General features: G+C 56.4%; 1 protein-coding gene across 3 annotated transcripts in view; it reads right to left on the reverse strand.

The window, feature by feature from the left end:
• The window catches only part of MEAK7 (MTOR associated protein, eak-7 homolog), a 52,962-nt gene extending 34,451 nt beyond the window's left edge, over positions 1 to 18,511 (reverse strand). For 2 of the 3 annotated variants that reach the window (XM_045045559.1, XM_019820148.3), the window contains exon 1: positions 18,317 to 18,507. The gene's annotated coding sequence lies outside the window, so the exon portion shown is untranslated. Of the gene's footprint in view, positions 1 to 18,316 lie in introns of all 3 variants that reach the window. The other variant, XM_023246036.2, reaches the window with a different exon arrangement.
• Positions 18,512 to 18,875: the final 364 nt, after the last annotated feature.

Consider the following 18,875-nt stretch of genomic DNA (forward strand, 5'->3'; position numbering starts at 1 on the left):
GGCTTAGGTGGGCTGGACATACACGAACTCACGACGGAGAATGAGAACAAGATTCAGCCGATTCCACGGTTTCTTAAACACGACAATCGACACCAAAGGGCAGGTGTGCGGAGGGGGCCCCTTGGCTGCACTGGGCGAGGAGAAGGTTCTCTTTGCTCTAATCCGGTCCAGACCCGACTTCTGCCCGGTCAGGCGCGTGCAGAGGTCCCCTGTGGGGTTCTTGAGCTGCCCTGCTCTGCCCTGGAGGGCTCGGCTCTGTCTACACTCGCCCTAGTAACATGGAATTTACCGGAGTTTGCTCCCAATTCCCATGGACCCCTGCCCCGCATGCATGGGGCTCTCCACCAGACATCTGCTCTGGGGGCTACCTTTTCTCTCAAATATTCATCCTGGACTTTGTCCTCTACGGTTCCCCCCACCAGTGGTGGCCCCCCTTGAATGAAGTTCTAGGAGGATCGGAAAGCCCTTTCCTTTGAGTGGAAAGACCACCTTTCCAGCCAGGTCTGTCTTGCTCAATTGAGTTCCTTTGGTTGCAGGTAAGGTAAACCCAGCGCCGTGTCCATGAGGGCGTAACCTGGATGCCCACAGGCTCTGCTTGGAATTCTTTTTCTTTTAATTTTTTTTTTTTAACACTTATTCATTTTTGAGAGACAGAGAGAGACAGAGCATGAAGAAGCGAAGGGCAGGGAGAGAGGGAGACACGGAATCCGAAACAGGCTCCAGGCTCCGAGCTGTCGGCACAGAGCCCGACGCGGGGCTCGAACCCACGAACCGTGAGATCATGACCCGAGCCGAAGTCGGACACTTAACTGGCTGAGCCGCCCAGGAGCCCCGCAACCAGGAGATGCCCAGGAGGCCCCTACCCGGTCCTCGAGGGAGCCACCCGGAGGCTGGCCTCACCCAAGAGCGCACGTCCCGTGTCCCAGGACCCGTCTCGACGGCCATTTCACGGGGCAGAGACGCTGACCGGCACCGCTGGGGTCAGGCATCCAGTCCTGGGGCGGCCGCTGCCGGCCAAGGGGTCAGGGGCCCGCGGGAGCGACACGCTTCCGTGTGGAAGCAGAAACCGCTGTCAGCAGTTGGCAGAAAACAAGCGTATCTTGCAACTTGCTGTAGAACGCATTCCACGGCCCCCTGGCCGCCGCAGCCCCCGTGCGCGCCCGGCTTAACCATTTCCTCGCTCACTCGCCCGCGAACTGCCCTTCTGGGAGCAGGTCCTCCAAGGGTATCTGGTGATCGATGAGCCGACCTTCGGCCTCCAGTCCATCTCCAGCCGAGCTATCGATCTGGGGGACATCCTCCGGCTTCTGGCCATTTTCTTGCTCCTCTTGTTTCAACACGAGCTGACCACGATAAACAAAACTTGACAAGCAGGCCGGGAGGGGGACCCATAAGGGGAGCTGCGACCGTGCCTGGTTGGCACAGAAGCCTCACGTACGCGCCTTTCTAAGCCTCCCCGAGCGAACCGTGTGTTCCTGGCCCTTCGACGTCGGGGCCTTCGGGGATGTGTGGCACAGCGTTCTCGGGGGGCCGCTCAGGGTTCTGGGTGGGACAGAGAGCGGCCTCTCCAAAGGAAGTTGATTAGACTCGGGGAGATAAATCTTCGGCTTCCTTCCTCTCTGAGACGATTCTGGGCAAAGTGCCCCCCGCAGTCCCTGCCGGGGGAACAAAGGCCCTCTGTCCAGCCAGGCGCCTCCGCCCGACCTCTTCTGTGTTATGAGCCGTGACCTCATGATCATTTCATAAAGCTTGCCAGGCTGAAACGGCCACTCCCCGCCCTTGGGCTGCAGGAGACCGCTGGGCCTCTCCAGACCGCCCCAACTGTCCCCCTCTCTAGCCCCGGGGGCCTGCCAACCCCACCCCCACCTCCCAGCCATAAATGCAGCCAAGCCTTCTGCTGATGTCACCCTGGCTGTCATCCAGGCCCCCGGAAGGCTTCCTCTAGATGATCGCCCTGAGGGGACCCTGACCTGCAGGAAGGCCTGGTACCCCAAGGGGACGATGAGCACAGGCTTTAGGGGCGGACACGGCGGCCTTCCACTCCACCCAGCACCCGCTTCCCAGCCACCACTGGGGGGGGGGGTGAGGGTGGGGGGCTCCCGAGCTCCCTGCCTCCCTGCCTCCGCCTCCTTGTCTGCCCACGGGGGATGGTGACAGCAAGGCTGAGGTCACAGGGGCGGTGAGAGGCTACACGTGGTCACGTGTGTGTGCCGTGCTGGCAGAGGGCAGGGGCCACAGCGAGAGCGGGATAAACCCCAGCAGGGGGGAGGTGAGGAGGTGTGCCTCCTGGCTCAAAGGACAGGAAAGACCTTTCTCCTTTCTTCTGGCCACCCTCCCCTCCCCCACCCCGCCACCCCCTCCCCCCAACCCTACTTGTCCTGCCGTTTTTAATGTATTATTTGAGGACACACCCCCTGGGGCACAGGACGCTCTCGGACAAGTGGGTGGAGAGTCGCGGTGGTTCCTGGGGAGGGAAGGGAGCCGGCGGCTGTGATGGGTTCCGGGAGGCAGGGAGGTGGCAGCGGGAGGCACCAGCAAGGCCCCACGCGTGCTACACTGTCCCATCACACCTGACTTACAAAACGCAAACACAGGGGCGCCTGGGTGGCTCAGCTGGGTAAGTGTCCAACTCCGGCTCAGGTCGTGATCTCGCAGTTCGTGGGTTCGAGCCCCGCATCAGGCTCCACGCTGACAGTTCACAGTCTGCTTGGGATTCTCCTCCCCTTTCTCTGCCTCTCCCCTGCTTGTGCATTCTCTCTCTCTCTCTCTCTCTCTCTCTCTCTCTCTCTCTTTCTCAAAAATGGATACATGGGGGCATCTGGGTGGCTCAGTCGGTTAAGCACCCAACTTCAGCTCAGGTCACGATCGCACAGTTTGTGGGTTCGAGCCCCACGTCGGGCTCTGTGCTGACCGCTCGGAGCCTGGAGCCTGCTTCGGATCCTGTGTCTCCCTCTCTCTCGGCCCCTCCCCCCGCCAAAAATAAACCTTAACAAATGTTTTTAATGGACAAACGAACTTTAAAAAAAGCAGATTAAAACAACGCAAATGCAAAGATAAAATTATTAAGAATTTCAAACCAGCTACCACGGAGAATTAAATCCCAAGCGTGGCCCACCCAATCAGGGGGCCCTGTGTGACTTCACGGCCCCAAAGCCCCGGAGACCAGCCCTGACCGTAGTTACTCTTTCGATGTATCCATCACCCTGATTCTTAGATTCGAGAACGTCATTCATCGGATAAACGGTTTCTAACCACTTGAGAGTATCTACGAATGCCTAACTTAGACACACGCAGCCACTCTACTCCTCAGAACACGCCCACAGGACCAGGGCACGTTTAAGACCTTGTGCTAGAATGTTCTTAGCAGCACTACTCACGCTGGCAATGACGCGAATGCCCCATCGACGGTAGAAGGGTGGGGGGGAAGGGTGGTCTATCCACAGGACAGAGACCCCCGCAGAACAAAGAATGAGTTACGACTGCCCGTGGCGGCGGGGCCGGGTCTCACGAATGTGACGCCAAGTCAGAGGAACCAGACGTGAAAAGAGCACGCGGGGTGTGTGTGTGTGTGTGTGTGTGTGTGTGTGTGTGTGTGTGGTTCGCGCACAAAAGCCGGACAACAAATCCATGCTGTTAGAAGTTAGGATGATGTTTACCATGCGGGGGACTCAGTGAGAGAGAGCCAGTGGGTTAAATACGGTGAAGTACGATGTCTTGATATCCTTCTGGTTTGATTTATGGCTCCTGACTGGAGGGGTTCAGCCAGCATTGGATGAGCACCTACTATGTGCCAGGTAACTGGGGACACAAGGTTAAGGATATCTCTCTCTTGAAGAGCTCGGGGTCTGGTGCCAAAGTCAGAGGGATGGCCCTTCCTTTAAAAAAAAAAATTTTTTTTTACGTTTATTTATTTCGGAGACAGAGACAGAGCATGAGTGGGGGAGGGGCAGAGAGAGAGGGAGACACAGAATCCGAAGCAGTTTCCAGGCTCCGAGCGGTCGGCACAGAGCCCGACGTGGGGCTCGAACTCACAGACCGAGAGATCATGACCTGAGCCGAAGTCGGTCGCTCAACCGACTGAGCCACCCAGGCACCCCGATGGCCCTTCCTTTAGAGTTCAGCGTGTGAAGTGCTCCCCAGGGGGATTCCGGAGGACGGGAAGGCTGGAATGGTTGTACAGGCCCAAGGAGATGGGCCAGCGGGGAACGGGGCGAGCAACACCCCAGCAGCTCAGATCATTTAGGCCTCAATCTACGAGGGGCTCAAGAGCCATAATAAGCCAATGGCAGGGGCCCGTCACTCAGCTTCCTTCTGACTCATGGTTTGGAAAGAGTCACACGAGAGCCAAGCGTAGCTACAAGACTGCTCACTGCAGCGTTGCATAAATAGTGAAAACGTTGGAAATAACCTATGTTTCCGACAGCGGGAGATTGGTCCAAAGGGTGACAGGAAAGAGAAGTGAGGGAAAGCTGGGCACCCGCTGGAGTGGTGCTGGGGAGGATCACCGAGTGGCCCGGGACCGTGGACGAGCAGTACATACGCCGGGAGGATCACCGAGTGGCCCAGGACCGTGGACGAACAGGACGCATGCCAGGGCGGACCACCGAGTGGCCCGGGACCGTGAATGAGCAAGATGTATGTTGGGGAGGACCCCCAAGTGGCCTGGGACCATGGACGAACAGTACATACACCAGGAGGACCACTGAGTGGCCCGGGACCGTGGACGAACAGGACGCATGCCAGGGCGGACCACCGAGTGGCCCGGGACCGTGAATGAGCAAGATGTATGTTGGGGAGGACCCCCAAGTGGCCTGGGACCATGGACGAACAGTACATACACCAGGAGGACCACTGAGTGGCCCGGGACCGTGGACGAGCAGGATGCATGCCGGGGAGGACAGCCAAGTGGCCCGGGAACGTGGACGAGAAGGACACATGCTGGGGAGGATCACTGAGTGGTTAAGGACCATAGACAAGAAGGACACAGGCTGGGGAGGACCACCGGGCGGTTCAGGACTGTGGATGAGCAGTACATACACCGGGAGGACCACCGAGTGGCCCGGGACCGTGGATGAGCAGGACGCATGCTGGGGAGGACCACTGAGTGGCTCAGGACCGTGGATGAGCAGGATGCATGCCGGGGAGGACCACTGAGTGGCTCAGGACCGTGGACGAGCAGGACACAGGCTGGGGAGGACCACCGGGCGGTTTAGAACTGTGGACGAGCAGTATATACACCGGGAGGACCACCGAGTGCTCAGGACCGTGGACGAGCAGGATGCATGCCGGGGAGGACAGCCAAGTGGCCCGGGAACTTGGACAAGCAGGACACATGCTGGGGAGGATCACTGAGTGGTTAAGGACCATAGACAAGAAGGACACAGGCTGGGGATGATCACCGGGTGGTTCAGGACTGTGGATGAGTAGTACATACACCAGGAGGACCACCAAGTGGCTCAGGACCGTGGATGAGCAGGACACATGCCGGGGGGGGGGGGGGGGTGGACCACTGAGTGGCTCAGGACCGTGGACGAGCAGGACACAGGCTGGGGAGGACCACCGGGCAGTTTAGGACTATGGACGAGCAGTATATACACCGGGAGGACCACCGAGTGCTCAGGACTGTGGATGAGCAGAACGCATGCTGGGGAGGACCACGGAGTGGCCCGGGACCGTGGATGAGCAGTACATACGCCGAGAGGACCGCCGAGCGACCCGGGGACTGCGGTGAGCAGACATCGTTCCCTGCACACAGCCCACGAGTGGCCTACCAGCTCCAAGGCTGAAGGAAGACACGAGCTCCCTGGGTCAGAGAAGGGCTTCACTACCCACAGCACAGCAGCAACGTGAGCTTAGGTCTGCCTCTGCTCCCTGTGTCCCAGGTCCCTCGGGGGCGATGAGCCGTGGCCCAGCATGTTCCTCCCCACGGAGGAACCCTGAGCTCAGGAAATCCAAACCTCTTCTGCTGGGCTGGAAGCCCGCCTGGCCATTGTCCTGAGGCAAGACTCCGTGTCTTAGCGGGCAGAGAACCAAAGCTGCCTTCGGCTCGGGGGAACACGTCCAACCAACAAGGCCTTCTGCTACTTAAACAGCCTTACAGACAGTCAATGGTTCTGCTTACAAGACAGGCAGAAACCTGAGACGGCCACGGAGAAGGGTCCCCCCCCAAAATGACGCCGAGAAATCGCGGCATCGCAGGGAAACGGTTTACGAAACAGCCCATATGTTGTGCGAGATCTCGAGTCCCGGGGATACACACACGCATATTACAGAAGCGCTCATCCTCTCAGCAACCTCGGAGGCGGTGCTATTCATTATCCCCATTTTCCAGGCGAGGCAAACTGAGGCCTGGAGAGGTCACGCCGTGGGGAATCCGCACAGCTGGATTCTGAACCCAAGGTGTCGCGGCCGCTTAAAACCACTTTCCTCTGGGCCTTATTACTACAGGACAGAAAGCCCCTCCACCAGAAAAATCAAATGAAGCTAAAACCAGCCATAGCTGGTGATCAACACCGTGTAGTAACGCGCAAATGCTCAGGCTTAAGTCAAAAGGCAGGGTAAGTAATTTACGTGATCAGCAGCGTCACAGATACGTGCGAAGAAACAGGTACAAATACATGTACCTGTGTACCAAATGGTGGGGGAGCATGAGACGCAATAAACGAAGATCCCACTGGCCTCGCTCTGGGGGGCTGATCTCTTCGGGCTGCTTTTTTTCTTTCCTCCATTTTCTAAATTTTCTATAATACAGTTATAATTCTCTCATAATGAGAAGAGGTAGAAACATTCAAGAAGATAAAGCACCAACGAGGCTACTCAGAAGCTTTTCGGGATAACAGAGGTCAAGACCTACCCAGCCGAGGGGCGCCTGGGTGGCTCAGTCGGTTCAGCGTCCGACTTCGGCTCAGGTCACGATCTCGCGGTCCGTGAGTTCGAGCCCCGCGTCGGGCTCTGGGCTGACGGCTCGGAGCCTGGAGCCTGCCTTGGGTTCTGTGTCTCCCTGTCTCTCGGCCCCTCCCATGCTCATGCTCTGTCTCTGTCTCTCAATAATAAATAAATGTTTAAAAAATAAATAAATAAATAAATAAATAAATAAATAAATAAATGTGGATTCATTCCAATGAGAATTGGTAAATTTCACATAGAATCCAGGTTTCTGACGCTTCTTGAACTGTTAGCTGATGACACCCCTGACCGGTGAAGTTCACTGAGTTAGGAGGCCACTGCTGCTTTCGGGGGGGGAAGGGGGACACCTGCTCTGCACGGCTCTACGGTCTACACGGGGACCACCAACCATTCTGAGTTGCCTGGGACGTGGGTCTTTCGGGTTTAAAACCAGACAGTTCTGAGGCCAGACCTGGGCGGTCGGCCACCCTTGTCCCCACCCAGACCATGTGCTCGCTCGTGGTCCCTGTCTGGCCCTGGAATTGGAGTCTGAGACCCCTTGTGAATTATATGTTAATAATATGCTGACCACGCATGATCTCAGGGTAGGTGGGGTCGAGCCCCGAGTCAGGCTCTGTGCTGACGGTATGGAACCGGCTTCGGATTCTCTCTCCCTCTCTCTGTCTCTGTCCCTCCCCTGCTCGCTCTCTCTGTCGCTCTCAAAAAAAAAAAAAAAAAAAAAAAAGTCGAAGTCGCTGGCCCCTGACCCCTTTGCCCTTATGTGATGCGCCCACCTGCCCTCCACCACCCACACCTGCATTTCTCTGCCCAGTGGCTGCTGTCTTTGGCCAAGACCACTCTGCTCACCTGTAAGGGAAGGAAATGCAGAGGCCTGATGTCCTGGGCCAGTGTGAGGGAGGGGAGGGCAAGTATCAGCTGCCTTGACCTTAGAGGGAACACGACAGCCTCCAGGGTGCCCCGGGGAGACCGAGTCCCTGCTGCCTCGTATGGTCACAACCCTCCCATTATTTCTTCCCTCCTGTCTCACCTCGACCCTCCTGCTCCCGTATCTTAGACCACTTCCCAAATGACCTTGCCTTGGGTTCTGTTGGTTTGGGACCCGAATTAAGTCAGCCACGAAATCCCCAGCACAGGCTGGCCTGGGGAGCACTCAAGAAAGCATCTTTGAGCAAATCAGCCAAAGGGGTATGTTAGGTAAGCCCTCCTGCTGGCTGAAGTGGGGCCCAGGGCCCGGCTCTGGAGTCAGACCCGATTCCAGCACATCTGTGTCACTTACGGGGGTCACTTACCGCCCCTCTGGGCCGCAGGCCCCTCATCTGTGAAATGGGCATAATCACCACTTGCCCCGAAACGTGGTTGGGAGGACGAGGGTGCAGGAACACTCGGGTCCTGGAGGCCCGAGCTGTCTATCTCCAGCAGCTGGGAGACCGCACACCAGTGTGGGGTGACAAGCAAGCCCAGGCACTGTGCCTATGTCTCCATGGCTGACACCCCAACCCCCTCACCATCTATCCTAGCTACACCGGCCTGGCGAAAGTCCCAGTGCATAGCATGCCTTCGTACCACAGGGCCTTTGCACGGCATCGTGGTTTCCAATGGCTGCTCGCCAAGTTTGGGAGTCCCAAGACCGCCTCACTTCTGACACCGACGGCAAGTTTGGGGGCACCCGAGATCACACTCAGATTTGACGACTTACCAGGAGGACTCAGAAAAGCCATTGGACCCATGCCATTACAGTTGACAGACTGATTCAGCAAAGGGAAGAGGTGCATAGGGCAGAGTTCCGGAAACACGGAGCACAAGCTTCCAGGGGTCCCAAAGGGGTGCTTATTCCCGCAGCACTGATGTGCTCGGAGTATCACCAAAACGAGTGGCTCACCGGAGCCCTGATGTCTAGTTTTCCCGGGGCTCGCTCACTGAGGACGTGGCGGACCACCTGCGTGGCCGACCTCAGCCTCCAGCCCCTCCAGAGGTCAAGTTGAGACTGTGCGTCCACCCTCATCAAAAAAAAAAAAAAAAAAAACCCCACATTTTTAGCCCAAGGTTAAAATCCCCTCCTGGCCCTTCTGACCCCTAAGAGGCACCAGAGAGAGAGAGAGAGAGAGAGAGAGAGAGAGAGAGCACGGGAGCAGGGGAGGGGCAGAGAGAGAATCCCAAGCAGCCTCTGCCTGGTCAGCGCAGCGCCAACGGCATCCTTGCTCCAAAGTCAAAGCCACGGGGCACCTGGGGGGCTCAGTCAGTTAAGCGTCTGACTCTCGGTTTCGGCTCGGGTCCTGATGTCCCAGTTTCCTGGGTTCGAACCCTATGTCGGGGTCTGCGCTGACAGTGTGGAGGCCGCTTGGGATTCTCTCTCTCTCTCTCTCTCTCTGCCCCTCCCCTGCTCGCTCTCTCTGTCGCTCTCAAAAAAAAAAAAGTCGAAGTCGCTGAATCAGAAATGCTAGGGGTGGGCCCAGCCATCTGCATTGTAACGTGCCCTGCGGGTGGTTCTGCGCCTGCTCAAGCGTCAGGACCCCCGATGGAAGAGTGAGCTTCCCCCGTGGATGTTTTAACATTCCAGTGATTACACAGCAATTAACACGAGCCCTAACGTCACCCCCCACAAAATCTCCAGTCTCTTAGCCATCGCGTTACGGAAGACTGACCAGGGGACACCGAGAGCCAGGGAAGCAGAGGGACTTTCAGCCCAGGGGGCCACACAGCTTGCCCGGGGGGAAAACCAGAATCAGAGCGAGGGCCCCCACTCCCCCGCCTGCTGTCTCTGCCCCAGGACCTCCCGTCCAGTGATCCTACCCTGAGTTTTCTTGGTTTCAAAGCCCCCCTGGGTCAAGGGCACACGATTTTGCATGAGAAAGCCTACATCTGGGGGTCGGATTGCTCTTCAGATGTGGCTTCTACTCTTCTAGCTGTGTAGCTTCTGCAGGGAGGCTGGCGGTCCCCGCGTGCGTGCGGGGCAGATGGAGACAGGAGGGCCCTTCTGACTCAGCCAGCCCGGGCCCTGAGGGAAAGGGCCCCGGGGTCAGCCCAGGGTGGACATCAGAATCTCGGAAACCAGAGCCCAGAGCAGCCTTTCAGAGTGGAACCCCAGGGTGCCGTGAAAATGGCCTCCGGGGGCGCCTGGGTGGCTCAGTCGGTTAAGCACGGGTTCGTGAGTTCGAGCCCCGCCATGGGCTCTGTGCTGACAGCTGGGAGCCTGGAGCTCGGGTTGGATTTTGTGCCTCCCGCTCTCTGCCCCTCCCCCACTCACTCTCTGTCTCTCTCAAACGTAAGCCTTTAAAAAAATATTAAAAGAAAAAGAAAAGAAAAGAAAATGGCCTCTGGAGCTTTTTTTTTTTTTTTAACTGAAAGTGTGCATCATGAATAATTAAATAGCTATCTCGTCCTGTCTTTATGATGGGTTCCTGGGGGGGGGGGAGAGAAAGAAAGACGTGAGCGCAACCTTTTGAGCCGACAGACTTGGGTTCAAGTCCCAGCTTCACCGCTTAGCTTTGCCATCTCAGGCAAACAGCTTCGGCTCTCTGAGCCTCAGTTTCCTCGCCTGTAAAATGGTTTAACCATACCGCATCCCTCAGAGACGAGCGCGGGGTGTGCCCTCAGTGACAACGGCGGCCCCTCCTGCGCGGGGAGGGCCCCCACCCCCCTTCCCCAAAACACCCCTCACTCTCTCATGTCGCCACCGGGGGGCGCTGGCGGGGGGCTGCATGGGAGGCCCAGGGCCACGGCTTTCCCACACATAAATGAAACCTGAGATCCTAAGTTAATGTGACTGCAGACCTTCGGGTGTAACGGCCTTTGTCTAGAAGAGCCTTTTAGGAAAACTTCCAAGTGGGAGCCAGGTTTTCAGGCCCCTGTGGGCTTGTTAAAACCAGCACGTCCCCCCTCAGCCAGGCAGCCCTAGGGAGGCCTGCTTGCACCCCCAGAGCTCTCCAGCCCCCCCCCAACAGCTGGTGTGCCCCCAGCCTCCTCCCAGAGGCCCGCGCGGGCTGCAGGCTGCAGGGGTGGGGTTTCCTCTCTCTCTCTTTCAGCCCAGGAACAGCCCCAGCCCCCAAGGCCAACTCAGCACAATGCACCCGGCTGGGGAGGTCAGAGCCCTCCCACAGCATCTGCTGAGGGCGAGCATAAATCCAGCCAACAACCCCCTCCGGGGGACATCTCCAGGTCACATGGGGAGGGGGTGCTCGGCCCAAAGGGGGCCTTAAGATACTCCAGGAAAGCAACACACCCAGGCTTGCTTTTCCTCAGATGCTATGGAAACAGCCAGGCACACAGGCAGCTGAAGAGAATGTTCTAGAATCTTTAAAGAGCCTGGCAGGAACGAGCTGGGCCTGGAGACCGAGCCGGGGGTGTCTGTCTGGGGCTTTCCAGCCTCCAGCAACCTGGGACCCGCTGTTCCTGCACCTCTCATTCATTCCCTTGGCAAGGGAGCCAGCCCGCGGGGCAGAATGGCTCCCAGCTCCCGACCACCCCCGCATCTCCACGTCGTCCGGAACAACTAGAACGTGCTTTCTGCATGAGATGCCAGCCCCTGTTCCATAAATATCCCGATCCAGGCCCTCTTGAACATCATGAGATCTGAGAACACAGCGGCCACTGTGATGTGGGGTGAGAGCCGCCCTCTGAAACAGGGCAGGACCTCTTCCCTGGCCGCAGTCCCCACCCCTCCATGCTGTCCCCTCGCCACTCTGCCCCCTGCCCAGAGAGGGGAGGGCCTGAGGAGGCCCCGGGCCAGACAAGATACAGGCGGCTCTCCCACTTGGGATCAGCAGGCTGCAGAACAAGGAAGGTGGGGGTGGGGGGTGGGGGGGTGGGGGGGACTGGACTGTGTTCATCCCTGTTTGTTTTTTGAGACAGAAAGCACAGTTGGCTGGTCTGGGCTGGGGCGGTGGGGGTAGAGGTAGAGAGGGGCTGCTTAATGGGTAGCAGGTGTTCTTTGGGGGTGATGGAAAGTTCCGGAACCAGACAGCAGTGATGGCTGAGCCACACGATGAATGTGTGTGATGCCGCCGAATAATTCACTTTAAAATGGTTAAAATGGGGGCACCTGGGTGGCTCAGTCGATCAAGCGTCTGACCCTTGATCTCGGCTCAGGTCCTCGGTTCGAGCCCCGTGGCGGGCTCTGGGCTGACGGTGCGGAGCCTGCTTGGGATCCTCTCTCTCTCTGCCTCTCTCTCTCTCTCCCCAAATAAATAAACTTAAACAAAAATTTTTTAACTAAATAAAATGGTTAAAGTGGTAGATGTTATGTGTATTTTACCACCAAAACAAAAAACAAAAAAAAATCATAAGACCCAGTGCAGGTGAGGGCGTGGGGTTCCTGTCATCATCTAAAGGTTCAGCTTAAAAGCCCTGCAGAAACTCTGGAGCGAGAACGTGTAGCCAAAGGAGTTCAAGACAAAGAAGCAAAAGCTGGGGACAACCTAAATGCCATCTTCCTTTTCTACGGCTGGGGAACACATTTCCGCCACCTTAAAACCAGACCCTCCCGAGCCCTTGCCACCCACGGACGCCCCCACAGCCGCGCAGGTCAGCGGCACCGAGCACCACGGCCGGGTCCTCGGGGCATCGAAACGCCAAGGCCAGCAAGGTGCCGTCGCCTGGGGCTCAGGGCCGGTTCCAAGCGCGTTCAGCTTGGTGGCGGAATGTGCTTCCTCGTGGCTTTGTACCCGAGATCCCCGTTTTCGTGCTGACCGTCGGCCAGGAGTCTCTCTCAGCCACCCGCCCCCAGCAATGTAGTACCCCCATCGCACCAAACCCTCGGACACTTTGGACTTCCCCGCCAGAGAGGACTCACCCTTTTAGGTCAGGCCCACCGGGGAGCATCACCCTTTCTTAAAATCAGCGGTGCCGTGGAACACGCCCCAGCCACAGGAGCGACGCCCCTTCCTCTTTATCGGTCCTCTGCACCCAAGCCCGGGGGATACGCATGGTGTGGGTCACTGGGGGGCGTCACAGAATTCTGCCTGCCACAGTGTCCATCGCGGGGGACCAGTCAAGTAGGGATACCTCCATGATCTTGAAAGGGAAGGAGAATTTAAGTAAAAGGAGATCCGTCTATGCGAACTGACGACGAACATTTTCTTTGATGCATTAACTGAAAATAGCACACTGCAAAACTATACACATGCACACGTAAAAATAAGGCTTCACGTATGTGTACAACGTCACTTAACGTAATTTCTTTTATTTTTGTAAGTTTTTTTATTTTAAGGGGGGGGCAGGGGAGGGACAGAGAGAGAGGGACAGAGAATCCCCAAGCAGCCTCTGTGCTGTCAGCACGGAGCGTGACGCGGGGCTCGAACCCATCAACCGTGAGATCGTGACCTGAGCCGAGGTCAAGAGTCAGATGCTTAACCGACGGAGCCACCCAAGCGCCCCACTTACATGTAATTTCATTGTATCAAAAAAATTCTATCTATGCACGCCTGTGTCTGTGTGTGTGTGTGTCTGTGTGTGCACATCACAAAGCCACAAGAGTACAGATGATTGAGGCGCCCACAGTTTGTACTTTGGTCTGTGTTCTTCCAGACTTTTTCTTTTATACCCTTCGAAACTACCAGAATTAGTTACATCGGAAATCTATTACTTTTGTAGTTTAGAAAGATTGAAACACTACTAAGAAAAAGGTCACGATGTAATCACTAATTTAACCTCCACATTTTTTAAGGCACGTAAAGGAAAACCGGTCCCCCCCCCCCCAGGCCCTTTGATGTGATGACACTGGATGTCATTTGCAAGCCAGACTCGTTCTTTGTAGTTTTGAAATGTTCCTTAGTGACTCCTGAACTTACTCATCGCTAAGTGCGAGATTCCAGAAATCAGAGTGTAGCAAGGACCTGGAACCACTCCCCTGGTACCGCGTTTTTCTTGAGGAGCAGGGACCGAATGCTTGTGGGCAGGCGGGTCACAGTCTGAAGTGGGTTGTCTACACTGGAGGTAAGCAGCAGCCTGAGATCAGAGCCAGGCTCAGAATCAAGACCCAGCCGCTAATGGAAGGTCGGGAGGGGCACACACACCAGGGGCCAGCAGGGGTGGGGACCCAGCCAGGTGGGCTGAGTCAGGCTCTGTACAGAAAGCAGAAACGATTCAAAGTATTTCTAGCAGAAAGCAACTTAGTACAGGGTATTAGGTGCTTACAGAAGCGATGGCTGGCGGAGAAGCAGCTCCGGACCCAGCCGCCGTAATGACCCCCAGATGCCACCGAACTGACCCGCCGGGGGAACTGCCGCCCTCAGGAGGAGTAAGAATCAGAAAGCGGTTCAGGAGGCCACTGAGTCAAGAACACGCCCTCTGAGCTGCCATCCAGGCTATCAGCCCCCACGGCTGCCCTGCACCTGCCTCGACACACCCACAAAACTGGAGACCGGACGTCAGCACCCGCCATGCGCGTGAGGGGGAAACAGGCCACAGACAGCTTCTCTCTCCCCCGCCCCTGCCTTCCGAACCTCACACGAGTGCATCTAATGGACACCACCAGATTCCCACCCAGAGAGCCCTGGCCGAGAGCTTGGGGGATTCTTTTCTCTTTTTTTTTTTTTTTTTTTAAGATTTTATTTTTAAGAAATCTCTGTGCCCAATGTGGGGTTACAATGTACAACCCTGAGATCATGAGTTGCGTGCTGTACCCACTGAGCCCACCAGGCGCCCCGGGGAATTCATTTTTAACTTTTCAAGGAATTTAGAACGGGTGCTGGGTCCGAGGGCGGTTGGTTACCCAGGAGGGGGCAGTACGCCCCAGGAGGTCAGGGACCCGGGACGGGGGTGGGGGGGCTGGAGAGTCAGGGCAGAATCCAGTTCGAAGGCCCAACACCACGTTCGCGGCCCCAGCGGCAAACACTTTGCCATGGCGCCCAGTTTAGGGTTCTTGGATGACTCCAGTGGTCCTTAGCTATAGTAATGGGGGCCGGGTTTCTCTGCTTTACTCTCACCGCGGCTGCGCAGATAAACTCTCGCTAAACTCACGCTCTGATTGTTCTCAGTCATCTAAGTTGTGGTGGCCACGACTGAGTGGCTGCCATTATCAGCCAAGCACTGTGTTCAGGGCTAAAGGCCTTGCCATATATCGAACAGTTTGCAGCAACCTCATAAGATGGGGACTGCGCTTGGGACACCTGGGTGGCTCAGTCGGTTAAGCATCTGACTCGTGGTTTCGGCTCAGGTCATGATCTCACAGTTTGTGAGATCGAGCCTCAAGTTGGGCTCTCCATGGACAGCATGGAGTCTGCTTGGGATTCTCTCTCTCTCTCTCTCTCTCTCTCTCTCTCTCTCTCTCTCTCAATAGATAAACCTTCAATAACTAAATAAATAGTGACCAGAGGCCCAGAGGAGTTTTGTAACTTGCCCAAGGTCACACAGCAAGTGAATGGCAGAGCCAGGATTAGAACCCACTTATTCAACTACATGGCATTTAATTAACGGTATGACAACCACAATTCGGCTACCACAATTCATCTTTGATTTTCTGTTTTTTTCTTTCTCTTTTTGATTTATTTTGAGAGAGAGAGAGAGAGAGAGAGGGCGTGCGCAGGCACACGTGTGTGCAGGGTAGGCACAGAGAGGAGGAGAGAGAACCCCAAGCAGGCTCCACGCTGGCCCTGCAGAGCCCGACTCTGGGTTTGATCCCACAAACCGGGAGATCACGACCTGAGCCAAAGTCACGAGGGAGAGGTTTCCCCGACCGAGCCACCCAGGCGCCCCTCGTTTTCTCTTTAAGTGAGAGAACAACTCTGTGCTTCCTAAATGCAGCCTGTTTGGCAGACAAATGTTCAAAGCCTGGGATGCCCGGGGCGGCAAATCATAAAAGGAATCCTTCCTACGGGGGGAGGGGCCAGAATCTACCGTCCTCTGCGGGGCCCGGGGCTCCCTTCCAGAGCGAACATTCTGTTCTAAAAGCAAGCCTCCTTCCCCTGTGAAACAGTACCTGGGATCTTAGCCACCCTGGAGGTGAAGACTCAGGGGGTGGGGGGAGGGATGGGGGGTGCTGCTTCTTGGAGGACCCTCTGTGATCACTCTTGAAGCGATCGTAATACGGTCCCGCAGTTGCCATAGCAACTCCCCATCTGGGCTATTTAAATGAAATATAGAAAGCATCTTCGGCTTCCAGCCTATCGTGGCTTTGAAGTGTGAACCCTTCATTCATTCAACACCTATCTACACGTGTCATCTCGAGGCCTCTGGTGGCGACTCAGAGGCTTACGGGGGTCAGACGGTTAATAGAAAGGACTTTTTATAAAAGGACAGGAGGGGATTAACCAAAAGTTGGGGCCTGTAGGGCCCTGCCAAGTGCACCTCCCCCACTCCCATCTGTACGGGCAGCCGTCTCAGGCCCAGCCCCTCCTTGCTCTGCAAGCATGTAATCCCGGCGTTACAGATCTTTTTTGGGTTTGTCAAGAATTGTTGAGAGCTGGGTTTGCCTGTGAAATCTTTCCATCTTAAAAAAACTGGCAACCGGTTCAACATTTGGAGCGGGGCTTCTGAGGACTGGTGTGCAGGTGGCGCACTGCATCACTCAGGGGTCACCTGCTAACGACTATACAACCGTCCAGAAGACAGCAACAATAGGCTGGCAGTTTTCGCTGATGGGAAAAGGCATTCGCCATGTCCTAATAAGTGGAAAGAGCAGGTTACAAAAACATAAACAGAGCATAAGCTCTGTTTTGGAAAATAAAAATGTGTGCTCTGTGTGAAAAAGTCTGAAAGGCTGGGGGCGCCTGGGTGGCTCAGTGGGCTGGGCGTCCGACTTCGGGTCCGGTCATGATCTCACGGTTCGTGGATCAGGCCCCGCGTCGGGCTCTGTACTGATGGCTCAGAGCCTGGAGGCTGCTTTGGATTCTGCCTCTGTCTCTCTGCCCCTCCCCCGCTCAAGCGCACGCGCGCGCGCTCTCTCTCTCTCTCTCTCAAATATAAATAAAAACATTAAAATAATTTTTAAACTTTTTCTGAACATCTGTATTCCAAACAGACAGGAAAAGAGGGCAAATAATCTACCAAACCCCCACCTGTCCACCACACGGATGCTGACCTTTTATTGTACATATTGTCTGCAGCTCTTTTAAAAATAAATGAAACCAGGGCACCTGGGTGGCTCAGTCGGTTAAGCGTCCGACTTCGGCTCAGGGCATGATCTCGCGGTCCGTGAGTTCGAGCCCCGCGTCGGGCTCTGTGCTGACAGCTCAGAGCCTGGAGCCTGCTTCGGAGTCTGTGTCTCCCTCTCTCTCTGACCCTCCCCCGTTCATGCTCTGTCTCTCCCTGCCTCAAAAATAAATAAACGTTAAAAAAAATTTAAAAAAAAATAAATGAAACCAAAGGGATACAGCTGGAATCCTTCTGTGACCCATCTCCCTCCTTCCCTCCCCACCCCCCAGGGCTCACTATTTATTCTCCCAGCGTCTGATACGGTTTTGCCGATACGTAAATATTCACAACCAGTACATTATTCTCTTTAAGAAGGTAGCTCGGGTGTAATCATCCTATATCCTTATCATTTTGCGAGTTGCCTTTTACGCCCGCCTTTACGCTTTATACTCTGGGGTTTACCGGCGGAATCACATTCCGCGTCGCCCGGGCACGCCGTCGCAGCTTTTGCGTGCCCTCGCCGGTGACATCAGACTCGGGGACTGCTGGGGACGAGCCAACCAAGAACGCGTCGCGGTCTGCCCCAGCTCTCTCCAATTTGCCGAAACAACCCGTGCCAGAATTAGCTCTCGGTTCAAAGAGCCCTCTTCTCTCCCTTGTCCCCCAGCTGCTGGGCAGCTCGCCCAGACCAGGGATGGGGTCCCCCCCTGCAGGCTGCAAGCCCCCTCCCCACACTCCTGGTCTCCAAGTCTCCCCAGACTCACTGGTGTGGCTCTGGGGCTCAGGGCAACACCGGCCCCCTTCCTGCCCCTCCTCCCCCACCTGGGAGGGAGCCAGCCTCCCAGCCCTGGGCGCCTCCCCAGTGGAACCTTAAGGCCCCCCCCCAGGGACAATCAGAAGGGAGGAGCAGTCTGGGTAATGGTGGGAAGCTCCTGGAGGTAGAGAAGTTGGGCAGGTGCACCAGATAGGTGGACGGACACATAAGGCCTCTGCTTGGCCTCCAGGGGCCATCTGGGGACACAGCCAGAGGTGGGAGCCAGCGTCCAGGTGAGGAAGCTGGGAAGCACCCCCCACTCCCCGCCGCTTTGCCTGGCTCAGCACAGAACAGATGGGAGCAGGGGTGGGTCCTGGGTATGGCCTGGAAGGCAGTGCAGCCCCGTTCACTGACTGTCGCCCGAGCGCCTCCTATGTGAGAGGCTCTGGGGACGCTGTCCCTGCCCTGGAGAGGGTGACAGTTAATGGGGGAGGGGGCAGATGCCAAAGAGGTAGGGACGGGTCCTGGGGCTCCTGTCACTTTGACCACCACCTGGCGACTTAAAACAACAGAAATGTCTTCTCTTACGGTTCTGAAGGCCAGAGGGCTGAAATCAAGGTGTGGCAGGGTGGGGGGGACCTCCAGATGCTGGAGGCCCTGGGGAGGACACTGCCTGCGTCTTCCAGCTGCTGTGGCTCCAAGCGTCCCTCGTCCCGTGGCCACGTCGCTCCAATCCCTGCCTCTGTCTTCACCTGGCCTCCCCCTCTGTGGCTCTGTCTCAAGTCTCCTCTGCTTCCTCTTATAAGCACCACCTGCCATTGGTTTCGGAGCCCCTCCCAAATCCAGGATGATCCCATCTGAAGATCCTTAATGTAATTACATCTCAAAGGCCTTATGGCCAAATTCGATCACGTGCGTAGGTTCCAGGGCATGGACACACCATTTGGGGACTGCTATTCACCCCACTACAGAGGACCTTCTAGAAGAAGCAGATCAGGCCGGAGACCAGTCTCTTGTCCAGGGGGAGGGGTGGGGCCTTCAGGAAAGTGAGGGGAGGACGGCCGGATCAGCGGTCCAAGGAGGGAAGTGCACAGAGTCCTGGCGCCGGAGAGACAAACAAGGCCTGCTATTCCCCCGGTGGGAAACT

The sequence above is a fragment of the Felis catus genome, chromosome E2 (genome assembly GCF_018350175.1).
Source record: "Felis catus isolate Fca126 chromosome E2, F.catus_Fca126_mat1.0, whole genome shotgun sequence".
Classification (NCBI taxonomy): Eukaryota; Metazoa; Chordata; class Mammalia; order Carnivora; family Felidae; genus Felis; species Felis catus.